Here is an 8,726-nt window from a genome sequence, read left to right on the forward strand (position 1 = left end):
GGAGACTTCATTGCACTCTACAACTTCCTGAAGGGAGGTTGTGATGAAGAGGGGTTTGGCCTCTTCCAGGCAACAAACAGGACCCAGGGAAATGGCCGCAAGTTGTATCAGAGGAGGTTTAGGTTAAACATGAGGAAGAACTTTTTCTCTCAGAGTGGTCAGGCACTGGAATGGCTGCCCAGGGAGGTGGTGGAGTCGCCATCCCTGGCAGTGTTCAAGAGGCGTCTGGATGAGGAGCTGCAAGATCTGGTTTAGTAGCTTGTGGTAGCAGTGGTAGTGTGAAGACGGTTGGACTAGATGATCTTACAGGTCATTTCCAACCTTGTGATTCTATGATTCTATGAAATGTAGTTCTTCTTTATAAAGACTTTGGTCCCAAATATGTTTCCGATGCACGTGGTCTATGCTCCTGTCAGATACGTGGGGTGTGTAAAGACATCTACCACAGCTGTACTGTACATTGAAATGTGAAGCTGGTGTCTTTTGTCAGGTCATGCTGAATCTGTAGTAACGGCTAAAGCAGGTAAGTGAGATGGTTCACAAGCTCTTTTCTCACAGATTTTTCCATAGTTGGCCTCTTTTGTTCCTGTGTTCCATGATCTTCCTTCTGCATCATGGTGAACCTTCCAGCCCTTAACTCCAAAGAACTTTTCTTTTGCATTTGTAATTTCAAGTGAACTGTTTTTTAGTCTAAAAGCTGTGTGTGACACACCTCTTGTCATAATCTTTTCATTTAAGAAAAAGACAATATGTGTGCATTTGTAACGTGTGTTAATAGTAGAAGAGCCTATATTTTGTTTGTTCTCTTACACTGTGAACAACAAACTAGGATTTACTGCGGCACCAGATATGATGCTGATGCTGAACCTTTTTCTTTGACATAGTGATGAAATGGAGACATGTAGATAAGGGAAGGAAATAAATATAGTGTATAAAGCATTTGTGTACAGTGTTATTAAAAAAAAAAAAAAAAAGCGCCATATTTCCAAGTGGCCAGTGGTCAAAAATGTATGCAGTAATTTGGGTGGAAAGGATCTAAAATATGATGTATAACTGCAACTTTGTGGCTAGGGTTCTCATCTGAATTGGGGGTTGTGAGTTCTTCTGGCTTTTTATTTCTGTTAGGTAAGGGAAGATGGCTATGAAGAACAAGGTGGACAACTCTTTCAAGTGGATGTTATCAGAACACATCAAGAAGCATGCAGGGCTTTGTTTCTTCACATTCCTGCTCCCCTATTCAGTTGTTGAGGTGTAAGGAATTCAATCATGCCAAATGAGATACTGAGCATGAGGTCTTGGCTGAAGAGCTCACTGTGGGTTTTAATACAACAGGGAATGGTCCTGTTGTATTAAACGGGATCATCTGATTTTCAAATCTTTCAGCTTTTTTACTTCTGCTGGTGACTGACAGTAAGCCACATTTTTTAGTTTTCTTCTTTAAAAGGAATTGAGCAGAAGAATCACCCACTGGGTAAACAGCCTGCAAAATCAGGACTTTCTCAAAGGGAGGTGAACTGCCACTGGACACCTAGAAGGCAAGTTTCTGCTTGAAGAATGGAAATGTGTCACTACTTTTTGCACAACATTTTTTAAAGCATTACCTTTTGCATAGTTTTGTTGTCTTTTGTTTGTTTTTTAAAAATGTCATGTTGTTTCTGACAATACATGAAAAACACCTACATGTTACTATCAGCAGGTCAAAGGAAGAAAAAGACATTTAACTATGAGTACATTTTTGTTCATGGCATTCTGCTTTAAGGTTCAGCCTCATTGGAAGCTTGGGATAAGCTGCATGAATTAACTTATGTAAACTGTGCATAGCAGATACATGAAGGTGCTGCTTGAGAGTGTTCTCTGACTTTTTATCAGGGCACAGAGTTGAATTTATCCAAATGAGTTGTGTCATTCTTTGAAATTATGCATGACTCCAGTGTTTGTCACAAGAATTTAAGACCTGTCCCATCCTTGAGAAGGCATAAATAATTTGCTTAGTGAATCATAGGTGCATACTATGCCTATGGCAGCTACAGCTGCTGTTTGTGTTGAATAGTGAGTTAATATAGTTGTATTACAGAGTAGTTTTAGAGTTGCTTTATTTTAAAAGTATTTGAGAAATTGGAAATAAGGAATTAATAACACTTAGTAAGCCATTCTGTCACTGTTAGTGATGTGCTTCCTGTTTTGCTAGAGAGACATAGTGGCAGTCCAATACAAGAAGAACAGTGAACAACAGTATTAGAACAGCTGGGGAATAATACTGCCGTGGTAGCTTTGGTAGAAGGCTGCAAAACTGCCAGTGGAAAACAGGCTGTGAAAGTACAGATGGAGGGCCTGTAGCCATTCAAAATTCTAAAGAATCCAAGGCATTGCACAGTGCTGCTTTCTATTTCATACATGACTATCTGGAGAAGTAAGTACAGTAATGAGTGAAAAGGTGTGAAGAACTAGTTGGGAATGGCTTTTGAGGAAACAGTTCTGACAGTGCTGTGCCAAGAGGAGCTGTCTGGACAACTTTTTATCTGTTTTAAATTCCCAAAGTGAAATATACTATTTTGAGGAATATTGCTTGAAGAAAAGAAAGGGCCATCTACCTTCTGAAGCAATAAATATCACTTACTGAAATAGCTACACTGCCCTTGATGAAAATTATTCTAAAATATACTTTCATGGCAAAGCAGTTTTAGTCAGTTTTAACTGCATAACTGGAAATTTGGATTTGTTTAGAGCTCTTATACAAACACCTGACTGAGAATAGTATGAGGTGGTAGTAACCTGGGCAAGCTTTCATGTTTGACATAGACCAGACATGAAGCCAAAGTGCTTTAACCTTGTGGATCACTTCCTTTCTGGAAATTCATTTTACTGTACTTAAGATATTTACCAATGTGCTTAAAATCTCTGTTTTTCTTTATGAAATAAATGTCATTTGGCTAGAATTACCTAGGAAAATATCTTAAAATAATTGTTTCTTTTGCTGTGGCTGTGATTCCATAATTCTTAATTAGTGAAGATTTTTTGTCTAAAGGATACCAATTACATAATTGGTTTTCTTTATCTCATTGTTACCATAATAGTGAAATTCAACATTCTTCAGGTTGCTAGAATTAAATAATCATAGTAAAATATTTTTCCTCTTGTATTATCAAGGGGATGCTTAACCTTTTGCACATCCTTTGAAACAAATGATGGATTATGTGATTCAAATCTTATGTAACTTGTTTATTTTCTTCATTTCAGTACTTACAATTTAGAAATAGATGCTTTTTAGCATTTTTTAATATTTGGAAAAAAAAATTAAATATCTGCATTCCATTACTTTTATTTATTTATCTTTATTGAAACAAAAATATTCCTGAAGTCAAGAATGGCATATGTACAAGAATTTACTTCATAGTCATAGAATTGTTGGGATTGAAATGGACTTTCAGAGGTCATCTAGTCCAACTCCCCTGCAGTGAACAGGGACACCTACAGCTAGAGCAGGTTGCTCAGAGCCCAGTCCAGCCTCACCTTGAAAGTCTCCAAAGATGGGGGCATCTACCACCTCTCTGGGCAGCCTGTCCTACCACCAATTTCTCCACTAAACCACATCTTTTAGTACCACATCTAAATGTTTCTTGAACACCTCCAGGGAGGATGACTCAGCCACCTCCTTGTACAGCCCATTTCTTTTGGAGAAGAAATTTTTTCTGATATCCAACCCAAACCTCCCCTGGTGCAACTTGAGGCCATTCCCTCTAGTCCTGTTGATAGTTACACGAGAGAAGAGGCCAACCTCCATCTTGACACAACCTCCTTTTGAGTAGTAGAGAGCTAGAAGGTCTGTCTCTTCATGTTCAAGAAACGGTCTATTTCCACCTGAATTGTGGGGCATTTATTCTGCTCCCCATCCCAGACTTCCAGGTCAGGGAGTTGATTATCCTGACGATAATTGATCTAACTTTTTAAAACAGATGTAAAGAAGACATTGAGAACCTCAGCTTTTTAGTTATCATAAGTGGTCCGTTCCCTGCTGCATCCAGTAAGGGCTAGCGATTCTCCTTAGCCCTCTTTTTACTGTTAATATAATTGTAATTAACAAAATTTTTTGTTCTTTTTTACTACAGTAGCCAAGTTGAGTTCAAGCTTGGCTTTTTCATTTCTAATTTTCTCCCTGTAGATCTTAACAACTTCTTCATACTCTCCCTTAGTTGCCCTTCCCTTCTTCCACAGAAGGTGGATTCTATTCATCCACTCCAGTCTATCCTGCCAGCTCATCTTACAGCACAGGGGGACAGCCTTTTCCTGTGCCCTTAAGACTTCCTTCTTGAGGAACCAAGCTTCCTGAACTCCTTTACTGTGCAGGACTGAATTCCAAGGGACCTTCCCTACCAGTGTCCTGAACAGTTCTAAGTCCACCTCTGGAAGTCTATGCTAGAGATTTTGCTGATCCCCCTCCAAACTTCACCAAGAAGTGTGTAGTCACTCTACCCAAAGCAGCTCCTGATCTCCACATCTCCCACCAGTCTTCTCTATTTGTGAACAGCAGTTCCAGTGGGGCACCTTCTCAGTAGGCCCTTAGCAGCTGTGTCAGGAAGTTATCTTCCGCACACTTCTTCCACACACTTCTTTCCCCCGTCTTCTCGCAGCATCCACTTCTTTCTTATAACCCCCACTTAGATACTGAAAGATTGCTATTGGGTCCCCATAGTTCTCACAGCCTGTCCGTATAGGATAAGCGTTCTACTCCTTGGATCATTGTTGTCCCTCCTCTAGATACACTCTAACAGATTCAAGTCTCTCCTGTACTGACGGCTCCATGTCTGGACACAGTACTCCAGGTAAGATCTCATCAGTTCAGAGTAGCAGGGCAGGATCTCCCTTAACCTTTTGTTCATGCTTCCTTTGATGCAGCCCAGGATACGGTTGGCATTCTGGGTTGCAAGGGCACATTGATCGTGATCCATGAAATGGACCACCTCTCCTACGAGAGTAGGCAGAGAGAGCTGGGGCTTTTCAGCTTGGAAAAGAGAAGGCTGCGAGGTAACATGATAGCAGCCTTTTAGTATCTAAGGGGGAGCTACGGGAAAAAAGGGGACAGACTCTTTAGCAGGGTGTATGGTGATAGAAAAGGGGAAATGGCTTCAAGCTTAAAGAAAGTAGATTTAGGATAGATATAAGAAAAAATGTTTTACAGTGAGGGAGGTGAGGCACTGGAACAAGTTGCCTAGTGGTGTGGTTGGTGCCCTGTCCCTGGAGACTTTCAGTGTGAGGCTGGATAAGGTCCTGGCAACTTGATCTAGCTGTGGTGTCCTTGCTCACTGCAGGGGAGCTGGACTAGATGACCTTCAGAGTTCCCTTCCAACTCTAAACTCTAAGGATTCTATGATTCTATTGCTAGCTCATGTCCAGCTTATCAACCACCACTACCCTCCAGTCCTTTTCAGCAAGGCTGTAGTCTGTCTTGTCCCCTAGCTTGTACTGTTAGAAGGAGTTGCCCTAACGCAGGTGCACGACCTTGCACTCATGAGGTTCTTTTGGGCCCACTGCTCAAGCCTGGCTGGGTGTCTGTCCCTCTGGAGTGTCAACTGAACCACACAGCTTGGTGTCAGCTACAGATTGTCTCTCCAATCTTTTGATACAGTTTTGATTTTGTTTTTGAACCTAGCGAGAAAAGGCAAGAGAAAACATTATTTAATTTGAAAATAACAAATTTAGCTGTTTCTGCTTTGTCCAATTTTCTGCTTTCAAGACATTTGAAAGGCCTGTTAGAAGGCAGAACTAGAACTGGAATTTACAGAAGACGTCACTGAGCTTAGTTGGATTGCTTAAGAATAAGTGAATTTGGCTCTGTAAGTATGACATAGTATGCTTTAAATGTACAGAACAAGACAAAGGAAATTGTAAATAAAGCTTTTTATCCCAACATTCTGAAATCAGTGAGGAAGGGCATAATTCAATCTCAAATCTTTATTATTGGTGATGATGGGTGAGCCTGAAAGAAACCAGTTCTGTTTTCTAGTCTTAAGTTGTTAGCAGGCAGATTTGGAGAGAAAAAAAAGTTCAAGGTACTTCAACTCAGGATAAGAGGAACAAATCAGGTTTTTCAAAATATTCATGTGGCAAAGTTATTTTTCAAAATAACAGTATAACATATCATATGTAAATATAATCATGTAAATTAATATCAATATCATATGTAAATTAATGAATCTTTTGTTGAGTAGCTTAAAGTTCATTAGGAAGACTTATTCCTTTTTTTAAAGAGAGAGGGAGAAAAAAATTCCAATGGGCAATTATTTTGAAACATTCTATCTTCTGGAAGCTGCTGACAGACTCTTATTGTTTTGCTTTTCTATCTTTTAATTTTGTTTTTTATCTTTTAGTTTTGTTTTAGATTCATGTAAGAAAATAAACAATTGTAGAATGACAGTACATGAAAATCTGAGTTGAAGGTGCTGCAAATATTTATAGGACCAGGCTTCTTAAGAAAAGAAAAATATCTGAATTTGATATGAACTTGCTTTCAGCCAGGAGTTTAATGACCACTGTTATATAGTCTCAGATATATTTTCTCTTTGTAGCTTTAAAGCAAACAGGACTTGAAACTATTTTATCTTAAGGTGTTCATAGTATTTTAAAGTGTTTTTAAAATCTTTTAATGTTTTTAATCTTTTAATGGAGAGGATGCTTAATTTTCTCAAGGACTTCAGCGTAGAGGCTGCAGACTTTAAGCATTATGTAGCAAATAGGCACATTGCTTAAAAATGAAGATTGACTAGATTTCTTTTTTTTCTAATTAAAAAGAAAAAAAGGTATAATCACATTCATGTATGTCAGGAGTAATACCTGTAGAAGTTTACCAACTTGTGAGGAATTCATTTCTGTTGCATTTTCTTATTTCAGAATAGTGCAAATACTTTGTTCCTGCTTTTTTAGTTACTGCACTAGCTAAGTAAGATTGTGATGGAACTGGTCATCTTCCTTTCAGTAGCTGTGGCATGTTGTAGGTACCATATTGTACCATACTGTAATAAGGGCTGCAAATGAGTAACACTCACAACCCTACTTTTGACTCTTAAATACAGAGTTTTAAAATAACTGAAAGGAGCAGTACTGATATAAATGCTGTGCTTACCCTGCTTGCTCCACATGTTCATTAGGAGCCTGTAGTTCTGATTCAGAGGTCTGGAGCTCAGTGTGAACAACTTTGTGTTAAGTCCTCCTAACTAGAGCAAAAACAGAAAGATCAACTCAATAAATTAATGGTCAAGCAAGCTTAAGGGGAAAATCATGGGATGGGGGAGGATGCTTGACATATATTTCTTCTTTTTTAGATTTAAAATCCATTGCTATACAACTACTGTCAGTAGTAGCAGGCCCCGCCAGAAACTTAAATTCATCAGAAAAACAGTTCAGAGTCAGAACTGAGTGGAAGGGAGCTGTAGCTCCTCTGCTTCTCACTTTACCACCTACAAGTTTTTCATAAACCCATCCACTGTGCTGCCAAATAGCTCATTTTTCCTGTGAGAAAGATGGGGTCAAGGAGACCAGAAACTTGAAGTTGTCTGCTGTGTACGTGGACAGGGCAAGTGTGGCAGATAAGTTGAAAATGTTTCTCAGCCTAAACTAAAAATGAGCAAATGGTCCCTCATCACCCTTGGCAGTTGTTTCCACATATTAACCTTGATCCCCAGAATCTTTCCCTACTTCCAGGATTTCTACTTCAGCTGGGATTTTCACCACTACCTTTTCATGCCCCTTTTTTCTTTTAAAAGCCTTATCTTTTGGGGGAACCCTTCTCTGAGGTGCTTCACCTCTAGTTTTCCCATCCAAGTGATCAGCCTCCTCATAGAGGGTTTGGCTATGAACTGGAGGATTTGGTAGGTGCCATTTTACAGACCCTGTTTACCAACAGCACCTGAGAAGTAGGAGTCCTCCAAAAGTTTAAAAGTTCAGTTTTGAACACATGCGTAGACCCAATTATCAGCTGCTCAGTAAATGTTTTTTTGTTGTTACCTTTTTATTTTGCTTATGATGATAATGCACCAGAGATGCTTGAAAATACAAAATGAAGCTGGCTGCTCTCGTTTTTTTTCCATGAGAAGCAGGCTGAGTCACCATGCTGACTGTGACAAAAACAGTCCAGCCTTAAAGTTCTCCCTGTACTCATCTCAAATCAGCTTCTCCAGGAGGGATAACATTGTCTGCACAGTTGATGAGGAGGAAAATTGAAGCAGGGTGATGATAAAGACTTACTCAGAGCTAACACAATAGACTGGTAGCAGAAGCTAGGAAAGAGGGAAAGATCTGACCTCAGTCTGGTCTCTAGCAGTACTTAATTGTTGTAGGGGCCTCCAGTCGGTAATGAGTCTAAGACAGTGGAAAGGCAGAGTTTCTCACGGCGCGGGGGGTTGTGGTGAAGATGTTCATTCCTTTTCTTTTGTTCATGAGTTGTCTTTGAAGGCATTGTTCCTCCACAGCTGCAGTAGCCTACATTCATTGTGATAATTATGGGACAATATGTAGGATGGATGATTGATACATGAGATAAAGTTGTGTAAGACTATTACTAGAAGATCATATGGAGATAATAAATTATGCAAAGACAGCTCAAAGAAATAAGCTAAGGACAAATTTAGTGGGGTGCAAAAATGGAATGGGGACAGCAGATCTAAACTGGGCTAAAAATGGGTGGGAAACGAAATACAGCTGTCCCTCCAACAGATCACATAGCAGGGCATGAA

Source organism: Phasianus colchicus, chromosome 3 (genome assembly GCF_987193195.1).
Source record: "Phasianus colchicus chromosome 3, bPhaCol1.hap1.1, whole genome shotgun sequence".
Classification (NCBI taxonomy): Eukaryota; Metazoa; Chordata; class Aves; order Galliformes; family Phasianidae; genus Phasianus; species Phasianus colchicus.